Below are 14378 nucleotides of genomic sequence, written 5' to 3' on the forward strand. Positions count from 1 at the left end.
ACTAAGGTAGCCGTTGAGGGCCTCAGCGCACAGCACTAGGCCACGTCTTTGATGACTATACAAAGTAGAATGGCCCTAGACATGCTTTTGGCGGAAAAAGGGGGTGTCTGTCACATGTTTGGTGATATGTGTTGTACATTCATCCCCAACAACACCGCCCCGGATGGGTCAGTCACAATGCCCTAGAAGGCCTCAAGGCTCTCTCCAAAGAAATGCATGACAACTTGGGGGTGGGCAACGTCATTAGGTATGGTTAGATGAGGTGTTTGACAAGTGGAAAGCAGTGTTTATTTCGCTATGCACGTCGATCGCTGTATTTTTGGCCATCCTCATTACATGTGGCTGTTGTTGTGTTCCCTGCATTAGGACATTAGCAGAGAGATTCATTATCTCAATGTTTCAAAAGCAGGAGCCAAAGGGGGCTATTATGATGCCTCTACTGGGAAAGGGATCCGATAGTGAGGACGAGGGCGACGACAATGATCCAGCAGCTGATACTGCGCTTAACCTGGGCGGAACGGTATACGTGTGAGGATTGACCTTTCAGGGGAAAAGACAAAAGGGGGAATTGTGGATTTTTACATCTTTAGTAGCATACTTTTGAGTATTAATGTTTGTAGTAGCATACTTTTAACCATTAATATCAGAAGGCATTAACTCACACTTAGCATTAAAGAGATATGACATTCGCATGGAAGGGCAGGCTACAACAGGCAGTTTGTGACAAACATGCAGAGAGGTACGCAACAGGAAACTGGCCAAGGCCATAAACTGAAGTAGGTCTGTGCTTAACCGTTAAAACGTGAGGTTGTCGTTAGAACATGAGGTTTTCGCATCCATATATGGTAAACTATATGTCCGTTGCACCCACTAAACAGGAACATGTACACATTTAGGTTCAGCTTATACGCACACACACACATTCAACTTCAGGGTATAAAAGTAGTCAGAACACATTGGGAGGTCAGAGCCTACTTGGGAGATACATGATGCATGTTCTCTGTTTGTAACCTCTCCAGAATTCTGTAATAAAACTTTGTTTGTTTCAATTCAGTCTGATCTACTCGTCTCATTTGTTTTGCATCAACGAACACGCAGGACTGGTTTCGTCCACAGGGTCAACCCATCAAAGACTAAAGAGGTGATTCTCTGCCTCTCCTAGTAACAGTATCAAAACATGTATGGTTTCTGAAAACGAATCGTGGAAAAGTTTAATAATATCCACATGTTTATTCACATTGCTTTCTCCGTAAGCTTCACCTGGGAAAACTACGACTTCGACAATGAAGGGCGGTGGCCAGATACTCCGCAAGGTTTGCAGTCTGCGAGTATGTGCGCAAGTTATGTGTGTCTGTGAGGCTACCTGAGAGATGGTTTGGAATTTGGATGTATGGTGCCATTTTTTCCAAACCAAAATAATGATCAAACCATGAAAGAGGAATGGTCTCTAAATCATGTTTAAACCACAGCTCATCTGGGCGTGGAAAAACCAAAACTTGTCACACCCTCTGCAAAAATCCTTGTTGAATACAATCTGATGTTGTCAATTCCCAGGAACGGTGCGGGCCATGCGGCATTTTTACTTTCCCTCAAGTTTGCCTTGTATTCAGACCATCAACATGGTGATTCATAAGGTGCTGAAAAGGCATCCAGAATATGTAAAACTCAGAATTAAACAATACGTCTACAATGAAACGACATGGCTTTGGCCTACATGTAGCAAGGTTGTGACTATAAAGCATTTCAGAAAATACCCACAAGAACCTTGATTTAGGAAAGGGTTACAGCAGAAGCCGAACACACGTCCGATGATTAGTAAACCCATGGCAAGTAGAGGGAAGTTGCCTCAAAACCTGGGCTCTTCTGGGATTTGAACCCAGGACCTCTCGCACTCGAAGCGAGAGTCATAGCCCTATATAAATCAGCCAAAAAAAGAGTCACCAGTTTCACCAACTCAATTCATTTTGTCTTGTTGACAAGAGTGTAGGAGAAACCACTCAATTCAAGCATTACTGTTCTTTGAAAAGGCTGGGCTCGTCCGGGATTTGAACCCGGGACCTCTCGCACCCTAAGCGAAAATCATACCCCTAGACCAACAAGCCAGCAGATGCCATCTTTTGGCACAGCAGTCAGTATCCCAGCTACCTCAGTCCTTAATCCATCACAAAGGGTCAACCCATCAAAGACTAAAGAGGTGATTCTCTGCCTCTCTTAGTAACAGGATCAAAACATGTATGGTCTCTGTAAACGAATCCTGGAAAAGTCTAATAATATCCACATGTTTATTCACATTGTTATCTCTGTAAGCTTCACCTGGGAAAACTACGACTTCGACAATGAAGGGCAGTGGCCAGATACTCCCCAAGGTTTGCAGTCTGCGAGTATGTGCGCAAGTTATGTCTGTCTGTGAGGCTCCCTGAGAGATGGTTTGGAAATTGGACGTATGGTGCCATTTTGTAAAATACAGAATCATACCCCTAAACAAACAAGACTATGGCAAGAAGCTTCCTCCCTACAGTCGGCATCTCGGCTGGCGTTTTGTCCAAACCAAAAAAAATAAGCAAATCATGAAAGAGGAATGGTCTCTAAATCATGTGTTAACAAAAGCTCAGCTGGGCTTAGAAACCAGACAAGATTGTAGGAGAAACCACTCAGTTCAAGCATTACTGTTCTTTGCAAAGGCTGGGCTTGTCGGGGATTTGAACCCAGGACCTCTCGCACCCTAAGCGAGAATCATACCCCTAGACCAACGAGCCAGCAGAGGCCATCTTTTGGCACAGCAGTCAATATCCCAGCTAGCTCAGTCCTTAATGCATCACAAAGGGTCAAACCCATCAAAGACTAAAGAGGTGATTCTCTGCCTCTCCTAGTAACAGGATCAAAACATGTATGGTCTCTGTAAACGAATCCTGGAAAAGTATAATAATATCCACATGTTTATTCACATTGTTTTCTCTGTAAGCTTCACCTGGGAAAACTACGACTTTCGACAGTGAAGGGCAGTGGCCAGATACTCCCCAAGGTTTGCAGTCTGCGAGTATGTGCGCAAGTTATGTCTGTCTGTGAGGCTCCCTGAGAGATGGTTTGGAATTGGACGTATGGTGCCATTTTGTAAAATACAGAATCATAACCCTAAACAAACAAGACTATGGCAAGAAGCTTCCTCCCTACAGTCGGCATCTCGGCTGGCGTTTTCTCCAAACCAAAACAAATGATCAAACCATGAAAGAGGAATGGTCTCTAAATCATGTTTAAACCACAGCTCATCTGGGCTTAGAAAACAGAACTTGTCACACCCTCTGCAAAAATCCTTGTTGAATACATCCTGCTGTTGTCATTTCCCAGGAACGGTGTGGGCCATGCGGCATTTTTACTTTCCCTCAAGTTTGCCTTGTATTCAGACCATCAACATGGTGATTCATAGGGTGCTGAAAAGGCATCCAGATTATGTAAAACTCAGAATTAAACAATATGTCTACAATGAAACGACATGGCTTTGGCCTACATGTAGCAAGGTTGTGACTATAAAGCATTTCAGAAATACCCACAGGAACCTGGATTTAGGAAAGGGTTATAGCAGAAGCCGAACACACGTCCGATGATTAGTAAACCCATGGCAAGTAGAGGGAAGTTGCCTTAAAACCTGGGCTCTTCTGGGATTTGAACCCAGGACCTCTCGCACTCGAAGCGAGAGTCATAGCCCTATATAAAGCAGCCAAAAAACAAGTCACCAGTTTCACCAACTCAATTCATTTTTTCTTGTTGACAAGAGTGTAGGAGAAACCACTCAATTCAAGCATTACTGTTCTTTGTAAAGGCTGGGCTCGTCCGGGATTTGAACCCGGGACCTCTCGCACCCTAAGCGAGAATCATACCCCTAGACCAACGAGCCAGCAGATGCCATCTTTTGGCACAGCAGTCAATATCCCAGCTAGCTCAGTCCTTAATGCATCACAAAGGGTCAAACCCATCAAAGACTAAAGAGGTGATTCTCTGCCTCTCCTAGTAACAGGATCAAAACATGTATGGTCTCTGTAAACGAATCCTGGAAAAGTATAATAATATCCACATGTTTATTCACATTGTTTTCTCTGTAAGCTTCACCTGGGAAAACTACGACTTCGACAGTGAAGGGCAGTGGCCAGATACTCCCCAAGGTTTGCAGTCTTCGAGTATGTGTGCAAGTTATGTCTGTCTGTGAGGCTCCCTGAGAGATGGTTTGGAATTTGGACGTATGGTGCCATTTTGTAAAATACAGAATCATAACCCTAAACAAACAAGACTATGGCAAGAAGCTTCCTCCCTACAGTCGGCATCTCGGCTGGCGTTTTCTCCAAACCAAAACAAATGATCAAACCATGAAAGAGGAATGGTCTCTAAATCATGTTTAAACCACAGCTCATCTGGGCTTAGAAAACAGAACTTGTCACACCCTCTGCAAAAATCCTTGTTGAATACATCCTGCTGTTGTCATTTCCCAGGAATGGTGTGGGCCATGCGGCATTTTTACTTTCCCTCAAGTTTGCCTTGTATTCAGACCATCAACATGGTGATTCATAGGGTGCTGAAAAGGCATCCAGAATATGTAAAACTCAGAATTAAACAATATGTCTACAATGAAACGACATGGCTTTGGCCTACATGTAGCAAGGTTGTGACTATAAAGCATTTCAGAAAATACCCACAGGAACCTGGATTTAGGAAAGGGTTATAGCAGAAGCCGAACACACGTCCGATGATTAGTAAACCCATGGCAAGTAGAGGGAAGTTGCCTTAAAACCTGGGCTCTTCTGGGATTTGAACCCAGGACCTCTCGCACTCGAAGCGAGAGTCATAGCCCTATATAAAGCAGCCAAAAAACAAGTCACCAGTTTCACCAACTCAATTCATTTTTTCTTGTTGACAAGAGTGTAGGAGAAACCACTCAATTCAAGCATTACTGTTCTTTGTAAAGGCTGGGCTCGTCCGGGATTTGAACCCGGGACCTCTCGCACCCTATGCGAGAATCATACCCCTAGACCAACGAGCCAGCAGATGCCATCTTTTGGCACAGCAGTCAATATCCCAGCTAGCTCAGTCCTTAATGCATCACAAAGGGTCAAACCCATCAAAGACTAAAGAGGTGATTCTCTGCCTCTCCTAGTAACAGGATCAAAACATGTATGGACTCTGTAAACGAATCCTGGAAAAGTATAATAATATCCACATGTTTATTCACATTGTTTTCTCTGTAAGCTTGACCTGTGAAAACTACGACTTCGACAGTGAAGGGCAGTGGCCAGATACTCCCCAAGGTTTGCAGTCTGCGAGTATGTGCGCAAGTTATGTCTGTCTGTGAGGCTCCCTGAGAGATGGTTTGGAAATTGGACGTATGGTGCCATTTTGTAAAATACAGAATCATAACCCTAAACAAACAAGACTATAGCAAGAAGCTTCCTCCCTACAGTCGGCATCCCGGCTGGCGTTTTCTCCAAACCAAAACAAATGATCAAACCATGAAAGAGGAATGGTCTCTAAATCATGTTTAAACCACAGCTCATCTGGGCTTAGAAAACAGAACTTGTCACATCCTCTGCAAAAATCCTTGTTGAATACATCCTGCTGTTGTCATTTCCCAGGAACGGTGTGGGCCATGTGGCATTTTTACTTTCCCTCAAGTTTGCCTTGTATTCAGACCATAAACATGGTGATTCATAGGGTGCTGAAAAGTCATCCAGAATATGTAAAACTTAGAATTAAACAATATGTCTACAATGAAACGACTTGGCTTTGGCCTACATGTAGCAAGGTTGTGACTATAAAGCATTTCAGAAAATACCCACAGGAACCTGGATTTAGGAAAGGGTTATAGCAGAAGCAGTCAATATCCCAGCTAGCTCAGTCCTTAATGCATCACAAAGGGTCAAACCCATCAAAGACTAAAGAGGTGATTCGCTGGCTCTCCTAGTAACAGGATCAAAACATGTATGGTCTCTGTAAACGAATCCTGGAAAAGTCTAATAATATCCACATGTTTATTCACATTGTTTTCTCTGTAAGCTTCACCTGGGAAAACTACGACTTCGACAGTGAAGGGCAGTGGCCAGATACTCCCTATGGTTTGCAGTCTGCGAGTATGTGTGCAAGTTATGTCTGTCTGTGAGGCTCGCTGAGAGATGGTTTGGAATTTGGACGTATGGTGCCATTTTGTAAAATACAGAATCATAACCCTAAACAAACAAGACTATGGCAAGAAGCTTCCTCCCTACAGTTGGTATCTCGGCTGGCGTTTTCTCCAAACCAAAACAAATGATCAAACCATGAAAGAGGAATGGTCTCTAAATCATGTTTAAACCAAAGCTCATCTGGGCTTAGAAACCAGACAAGAGTGTAGGAGAAACCACTTAATTCAAGCATTATTGTTCTTTGTAAAGGCTGGGCTCGTCCGGGATTTGAACCCGGGAACTCTCGCACCCTAAGCGAGAATCGTACCCCTAGACCAACGAGCCAGCAGAGGCCATCTTTTGGCACAGCAGTCAATATCCCAGCTAGCTCAGTCCTTAATGCATCACAAAGGGTCAAACCCATCAAAGACTAAAGAGGTGATTCTCTGCCTCTCCTAGTAACAGGATCAAAACATGTATGGTCTCTGTAAACGAATCCTGGAAAAGTATAATAATATCCACATGTTTATTCACATTGTTTTCTCTGTAAGCTTCACCTGGGAAAACTACGACTTCGACAGTGAAGGGCAGTGGCCAGATACTCCCCAAGGTTTGCAGTCTGCGAGTATGTGCGCAAGTTATGTCTGTCTGTGAGGCTCCCTGAGAGATGGTTTGGAAATTGAACGTATGGTGCCATTTTGTAAAATACAGAATCATAACCCTAAACAAACAAGACTATGGCAAGAAGCTTCCTCCCTACAGTCGGCATCTCGGCTGGCGTTTTCTCCAAACCAAAACAAATGATCAAACCATGAAAGAGGAATGGTCTCTAAATCATGTTTAAACCACAGCTCATCTGGGCTTAGAAAACAGAACTTGTCACATCCTCTGCAAAAATCCTTGTTGAATACATCCTGCTGTTGTCATTTCCCAGGAACGGTGTGGGCCATGTGGCATTTTTACTTTCCCTCAAGTTTGCCTTGTATTCAGACCATAAACATGGTGATTCATAGGGTGCTGAAAAGTCATCCAGAATATGTAAAACTTAGAATTAAACAATATGTCTACAATGAAACGACATGGCTTTGGCCTACATGTAGCAAGGTTGTGACTATAAAGCATTTCAGAAAATACCCACAGGAACCTGGATTTAGGAAAGGGTTATAGCAGAAGCAGTCAATATCCCAGCTAGCTCAGTCCTTAATGCATCACAAAGGGTCAAACCCATCAAAGACTAAAGAGGTGATTCGCTGGCTCTCCTAGTAACAGGATCAAAACATGTATGGTCTCTGTAAACGAATCCTGGAAAAGTCTAATAATATCCACATGTTTATTCACATTGTTTTCTCTGTAAGCTTCACCTGGGAAAACTACGACTTCGACAGTGAAGGGCAGTGGCCAGATACTCCCTATGGTTTGCAGTCTGCGAGTATGTGTGCAAGTTATGTCTGTCTGTGAGGCTCCCTGAGAGATGGTTTGGAATTTGGACGTATGGTGCCATTTTGTAAAATACAGAATCATAACCCTAAACAAACAAGACTATGGCAAGAAGCTTCCTCCCTACAGTTGGCATCTCGGCTGGCGTTTTCTCCAAACCAAAACAAATGATCAAACCATGAAAGAGGAATGGTCTCTAAATCATGTTTAAACCAAAGCTCATCTGGGCTTAGAAACCAGACAAGAGTGTAGGAGAAACCACTCAATTCAAGCATTATTGTTCTTTGTAAAGGCTGGGCTCGTCCGGGATTTGAACCCGGGACCTCTCGCACCCTAAGCGAGAATCATACCCCTAGACCAACGAGCCAGCAGATGCCATCTTTTGGCACAGCAGTCAATATCCCAGCTAGCTCAGTCCTTAATGCATCACAAAGGGTCAAACCCATCAAAGACTAAAGAGGTGATTCTCTGCCTCTCCTAGTAACAGGATCAAAACATGTATGGTCTCTGTAAACGAATCCTGGAAAAGTATAATAATATCCACATGTTTATTCACATTGTTTTCTCTGTAAGCTTCACCTGGGAAAACTACGACTTCGACAGTGAAGGGCAGTGGCCAGATACTCCCCAAGGTTTGCAGTCTGCGAGTATGTGCGCAAGTTATGTCTGTCTGTGAGGCTCCCTGAGAGATGGTTTGGAATTTGGATGTATGGTGCCATTTTGTAAAATACAGAATCATAACCCTAAACAAACAAGACTATGGCAAGAAGCTTCCTCCCTACAGTCGGCATCTCGGCTGGCGTTTTCTCCAAACCAAAACAAATGATCAAACCATGAAAGAGGAATGGTCTCTAAATCATGTTTAAACCACAGCTCATCTGCGCTTAGAAACCGGAACTTGTCACACCCTCTGCAAAAATCCCTGTTGAATACATCCTGCTGTTGTCATTTCCCAGGAACGGTGTGGGCCATGCGGCATTTTTACTTTCCCTCAAGTTTGCCTTGTATTCAGACCATCAACATGGTGATTCATAAGGTGCTGAAAAGGCATCCAGAATATGTAAAACTCAGAATTAAACAATACGTCTACAATGAAACGACATGGCTTTGGCCTACATGTAGCAAGGTTGTGACTATAAAGCATTTCAGAAAGTACCCACAGGAACCTGGATTTAGGAAAGGGTTATAGCAGAAGCCGAACACACGTCCGATGATTAGTAAACCCATGGCAAGTAGAGGGAAGTTGCCTTAAAACCTGGGCTCTTCTGGGATTTGAACCCAGGACCTCTCGCACTCGAAGCGAGAGTCATAGCCCTATATAAAGCAGCCAAAAAACAAGTCACCAGTTTCACCAACTCAATTCATTTTTTCTTGTTGACAAGAGTGTAGGAGAAACCACTCAATTCAAGCATTACTGTTCTTTGTAAAGGCTGGGCTCGTCCGGGATTTGAACCCGGGACCTCTCGCACCCTAAGCGAGAATCATACCCCTAGACCAACGAGCCAGCAGATGCCATCTTTTGGCACAGCAGTCAATATCCCAGCTAGCTCAGTCCTTAATGCATCACAAAGGGTCAAACCCATCAAAGACTAAAGAGGTGATTCTCTGCCTCTCCTAGTAACAGGATCAAAACATGTATGGTCTCTGTAAACGAATCCTGGAAAAGTATAATAATATCCACATGTTTATTCACATTGTTTTCTCTGTAAGCTTCACCTGGGAAAACTACGACTTCGACAGTGAAGGGCAGTGGCCAGATACTCCCCAAGGTTTGCAGTCTGCGAGTATTTGTGCAAGTTATGTCTGTCTGTGAGGCTCCCTGAGAGATGGTTTGGAATTTGAACGTATGGTGCCATTTTGTAAAATACAGAATCTTAACCCTAAACAAACAAGACTATGGCAAGAAGCTTCCTCCCTACAGTCGGCATCTCGGCTGGCGTTTTCTCCAAACCAAAACAAATGATCAAACCATGAAAGAGGAATGGTCTCTAAATCATGTTTAAACCACAGCTCATCTGCGCTTAGAAACCGGAACTTGTCACACCCTCTGCAAAAATCCCTGTTGAATACATCCTGCTGTTGTCATTTCCCAGGAACGGTGTGGGCCATGCTGCATTTTTACTTTCCCTCAAGTTTGCCTTGTATTCAGACCATCAACATGGTGATTCATAAGGTGCTGAAAAGGCATCCACACTATGTAAAACTCAGAAATAAACAAATACGTTTACAATGAAACGACATGGCTTTGGCCTACATGTAGGAGAAACCACTCAATTCAAGCATTACTGTTCTTTGTAAAGGCTGGGCTCGTCCGGGATTTGAACCCGGGACCTCTCGCACCCTAAGCGAGAATCATACCCCTAGACCAACGAGCCAGCAGATGCCATCTTTTGGCACAGCAGTCAGTATCCCAGCTAGCTCAGTCCTTAATGCATCACAAACGGTCAAACCCATCAAAGACTAAAGAGGTGATTCTCTGCCTCTCCTAGTAACAGGATCAAAACATGTATGGTCTCTGTAAACGAATCCTGGAAAAGTATAATAATATCCACATGTTTATTCACATTGTTTTCTCTGTAAGCTTCACCTGGGAAAACTACGACTTCGACAGTGAAGGGCAGTGGCCAGATACTCCCCAAGGTTTGCAGTCTGCGAGTATGTGCGCAAGTTATGTCTGTCTGTGCGGCTCCCTGAGAGATGGTTTGGAATTTGGATGTATGGTGCCATTTTGTAAAATACAGAATCATACCCCTAAACAAACAAGACTATGGCAAGAAGCTTCCTCCCTACAGTCGGCATCTCGGCTGGCGTTTTCTCCAAACCAAAACAAATGATCAAACCATGAAAGAGGAATGGTCTCTAAATCATGTTTAAACCACAGCTCATCTGCGCTTAGAAACCGAAACTTGTCACACCCTCTGCAAAAATCCCTGTTGAATACATCCTGCTGTTGTCATTTCCCAGGAACGGTGTGGGCCATGCGGCATTTTTACTTTCCCTCAAGTTTGCCTTGTATTCAGACCATCAACATGGTGATTCATAAGGTGCTGAAAAGGCATCCACAATATGTAAAACTCAGAATTAAACAAATACGTCTACAATGAAACGACATGGCTTTGGCCTACATGTAGCAAGGTTGTGACTATAAAGCATTTCAGAAAATACCCACAGGAACCTGGATTTAGGAAAGGGTTATAGCAGAAGCCGAACGCACGTCCGATGATTAGTAAACCCATGGCAAGTAGAGGGAAGTTGCCTTAAAACCTGGGCTCTTCTGGGATTTGAACCCAGGACCTCTCGCACTCGAAGCGAGAGTCATAGCCCTATATAAAGCAGCCAAAAAACAAGTCACCAGTTTCACCAACTCAATTCAGTTTTTCTTGTTGACAAGAGTGTAGGAGAAACCACTCAATTCAAGCATTACTGTTTTTTGTAAAGGCTGGGCTCGTCCGGGATTTGAACCCGGGACCTCTCGCACCCTAAGCGAGAATCATACCCCTAGACCAACGAGCCAGCAGATGCCATCTTTTGGCACAGCAGTCAGTATCCCAGCTAGCTCAGTCCTTAATGCATCACAAACGGTCAAACCCATCAAAGACTAAAGAGCTGATTCTCTGCCTCTCCTATTAACAGGATCAAAACATGTATGGTCTCTGTAAACGAATCCTGGAAAAGTATAATAATAGCCACATGTTTATTCACATTGTTTTCTCTGTAAGCTTCACCTGGGAAAACTACGACTTCGACAGTGAAGAGCAGTGGCCAGATACTCCCCAAGGTTTGCAGTCTGCGAGTATGTGCGCAAGTTATGTCTGTCTGTGCGGCTCCCTGAGAGATGGTTTGGAATTTGGATGTATGGTGCCATTTTGTAAAATACAGAATCATACCCCTAAACAAACAAGACTATGGCAAGAAGCTTCCTCCCTACAGTCGGCATCTCGGCTGGCGTTTTCTCCAAACCAAAACAAATGATCAAACCATGAAAGAGGAATGGTCTCTAAATCATGTTTAAACCACAGCTCATCTGCGCTTAGAAACCGGAACTTGTCACACCCTCTGCAAAAATCCCTGTTGAATACATCCTGCTGTTGTCATTTCCCAGGAACGGTGTGGGCCATGCGGCATTTTTACTTTCCTTCAAGTTTGCCTTGTATTCAGACCATCAACATGGTGATTCATAGGGTGCTGAAAAGGCATCCACACTATGTAAAACTCAGAATTAAACAATACGTCTACAATGAAACGACATGGCTTTGGCCTACATGTAGGAGAAACCACTCAATTCAAGCATTACTGTTCTTTGTAAAGGCTGGGCTCGTCCGGGATTTGAACCCGGGACCTCTCGCACCCTAAGCGAGAATCATACCCCTAGACCAACGAGCCAGCAGATGCCATCTTTTGGCACAGCAGTCAGTATCCCAGCTAGCTCAGTCCTTAATGCATCACAAACGGTCAAACCCATCAAAGACTAAAGAGGTGATTCTCTGCCTCTCCTATTAACAGGATCAAAACATGTATGGTCTCTGTAAACGAATCTTGGAAAAGTATAATAATATCCACATGTTTATTCACATTGTTTTCTCTGTAAGCTTCACCTGGGAAAACTACGACTTCGACAGTGAAGGGCAGTGGCCAGATACTCCCCAAGGTTTGCAGTCTTCGAGTATGTGCGCAAGTTATGTCTGTCAGTGCGGCTCCCTGAGAGATGGTTTGGAATTTGGATGTATGGTGCCATTTTGTAAAATACAGAATCATACCCCTAAACAAACAAGACTATGGCAAGAAGCTTCCTCCCTACAGTCGGCATCTCGGCTGGCGTTTTCTCCAAACCAAAACAAATGATCAAACCATGAAAGAGGAATGGTCTCTAAATCATGTTTAAACCACAGCTCATCTGCGCTTAGAAACCGGAACTTGTCACACCCTCTGCAAAAATCCCTGTTGAATACATCCTGCTGTTGTCATTTCCCAGGAACGGTGTGGGCCATGCGGCATTTTTACTTTCCCTCAAGTTTGCCTTGTATTCAGACCATCAACATGGTGATTCATAAGGTGCTGAAAAGGCATCCAGAATATGTAAAACTCAGAATTAAACAATACGTCTACAATGAAACGACATGGCTTTGGCCTACATGTAGCAAGGTTGTGACTATAAAGCATTTCAGAAAGTACCCACAGGAACCTGGATTTAGGAAAGGGTTATAGCAGAAGCCGAACGCACGTCCGATGATTAGTAAACCCATGGCAAGTAGAGGGAAGTTGCCTTAAAACCTGGGCTCTTCTGGGATTTGAACCCAGGACCTCTCGCACTCGAAGCGAGAGTCATAGCCCTATATAAAGCAGCCAAAAAACAAGTCACCAGTTTCACCAACTCAATTCATTTTTTCTTGTTGACAAGAGTGTAGGAGAAACCACTCAATTCAAGCATTACTGTTCTTTGTAAAGGCTGGGCTCGTCCGGGATTTGAACCCGGGACCTCTCGCACCCTAAGCGAGAATCATACCCCTAGACCAACGAGCCAGCAGATGCCATCTTTTGGCACAGCAGTCAGTATCCCAGCTAGCTCAGTCCTTAATGCATCACAAACGGTCAAACCCATCAAAGACTAAAGAGGTGATTCTCTGCCTCTCCTATTAACAGGATCAAAACATGTATGGTCTCTGTAAACGAATCTTGGAAAAGTATAATAATATCCACATGTTTATTCACATTGTTTTCTCTGTAAGCTTCACCTGGGAAAACTACGACTTCGACAGTGAAGGGCAGTGGCCAGATACTCCCCAAGGTTTGCAGTCTGCGAGTATGTGCGCAAGTTATGTCTGTGTGTGAGGCTCCCTGAGAGATGGTTTGGAATTTGGATGTATGGTGCCATTTTGTAAAATACAGAATCATAACCCTAAACAAACAAGACTATGGCAAGAAGCTTCCTCCCTACAGTCGACATCTCGGCTGGCGTTTTCTCCAAACCAAAACAAATGATCAAACCATGAAAGAGGAATGGTCTCTAAATCATGTTTAAACCACAGCTCATCTGCGCTTAGAAACCGGAACTTGTCACACCCTCTGCAAAAATCCCTGTTGAATACATCCTGCTGTTGTCATTTCCCAGGAACGGTGTGGGCCATGCGGCATTTTTACTTTCCCTCAAGTTTGCCTTGTATTCAGACCATCAACATGGTGATTCATAAGGTGCTGAAAAGGCATCCAGAATATGTAAAACTCAGAATTAAACAATACGTCTACAATGAAACGACATGGCTTTGGCCTACATGTAGCAAGGTTGTGACTATAAAGCATTTCAGAAAATACCCACAGGAACCTGGATTTAGGAAAGGGTTATAGCAGAAGCCGAACACACGTCCGATGATTAGTAAACCCATGGCAAGTAGAGGGAAGTTGCCTTAAAACCTGGGCTCTTCTGGGATTTGAACCCAGGACCTCTCGCACTCGAAGCGAGAGTCATAGCCCTATATAAAGCAGCCAAAAAACAAGTCACCAGTTTCACCAACTCAATTCATTTTTTCTTGTTGACAAGAGTGTAGGAGAAACCACTCAATTCAAGCATTACTGTTCTTTGTAAAGGCTGGGCTCGTCCGGGATTTGAACCCGGGACCTCTCGCACCCTAAGCGAGAATCATACCCCTAGACCAACGAGCCAGCAGATGCCATCTTTTGGCACAGCAGTCAGTATCCCAGCTAGCTCAGTCCTTAATGCATCACAAACGGTCAAACCCATCAAAGACTAAAGAGGTGATTCTCTGCCTCTCCTATTAACAGGATCAAAACATGTATGGTCTC

The 14378-nt window shown here is 43.9% G+C and overlaps 11 non-coding genes across 11 annotated transcripts; all 11 read right to left on the minus strand.

Annotated features, from left to right (window-relative positions):
• Nucleotides 1–2030: 2030 nt before the first annotated feature.
• Nucleotides 2031–2102, minus strand: trnap-agg. Its single transcript has one exon. It is a non-coding gene; the product is annotated as a tRNA-Pro (tRNA).
• Nucleotides 2103–3820: 1718 nt separating this feature from the next.
• Nucleotides 3821–3892, minus strand: trnap-agg. Its single transcript has one exon. It is a non-coding gene; the product is annotated as a tRNA-Pro (tRNA).
• Nucleotides 3893–4957: 1065 nt separating this feature from the next.
• Nucleotides 4958–5029, minus strand: trnap-agg. The gene has a single exon. It is a non-coding gene; the product is annotated as a tRNA-Pro (tRNA).
• A 1387-nt stretch (nucleotides 5030–6416) lies between these two features.
• Nucleotides 6417–6488, minus strand: trnap-agg. The gene has a single exon. It is a non-coding gene; the product is annotated as a tRNA-Pro (tRNA).
• A 1387-nt stretch (nucleotides 6489–7875) lies between these two features.
• trnap-agg lies at nucleotides 7876–7947 on the minus strand. Its single transcript has one exon. It is a non-coding gene; the product is annotated as a tRNA-Pro (tRNA).
• A 1065-nt stretch (nucleotides 7948–9012) lies between these two features.
• trnap-agg lies at nucleotides 9013–9084 on the minus strand. Its single transcript has one exon. It is a non-coding gene; the product is annotated as a tRNA-Pro (tRNA).
• Nucleotides 9085–9883: 799 nt separating this feature from the next.
• trnap-agg lies at nucleotides 9884–9955 on the minus strand. Its single transcript has one exon. It is a non-coding gene; the product is annotated as a tRNA-Pro (tRNA).
• A 1066-nt stretch (nucleotides 9956–11021) lies between these two features.
• Nucleotides 11022–11093, minus strand: trnap-agg. The gene has a single exon. It is a non-coding gene; the product is annotated as a tRNA-Pro (tRNA).
• Nucleotides 11094–11891: 798 nt separating this feature from the next.
• Nucleotides 11892–11963, minus strand: trnap-agg. The gene has a single exon. It is a non-coding gene; the product is annotated as a tRNA-Pro (tRNA).
• Nucleotides 11964–13028: 1065 nt separating this feature from the next.
• trnap-agg lies at nucleotides 13029–13100 on the minus strand. Its single transcript has one exon. It is a non-coding gene; the product is annotated as a tRNA-Pro (tRNA).
• Nucleotides 13101–14165: 1065 nt separating this feature from the next.
• Nucleotides 14166–14237, minus strand: trnap-agg. Its single transcript has one exon. It is a non-coding gene; the product is annotated as a tRNA-Pro (tRNA).
• Nucleotides 14238–14378: the final 141 nt, after the last annotated feature.

The sequence above is a fragment of the Pygocentrus nattereri genome, chromosome 16 (genome assembly GCF_015220715.1).
Source record: "Pygocentrus nattereri isolate fPygNat1 chromosome 16, fPygNat1.pri, whole genome shotgun sequence".
Taxonomy (NCBI): domain Eukaryota; kingdom Metazoa; phylum Chordata; class Actinopteri; order Characiformes; family Serrasalmidae; genus Pygocentrus; species Pygocentrus nattereri.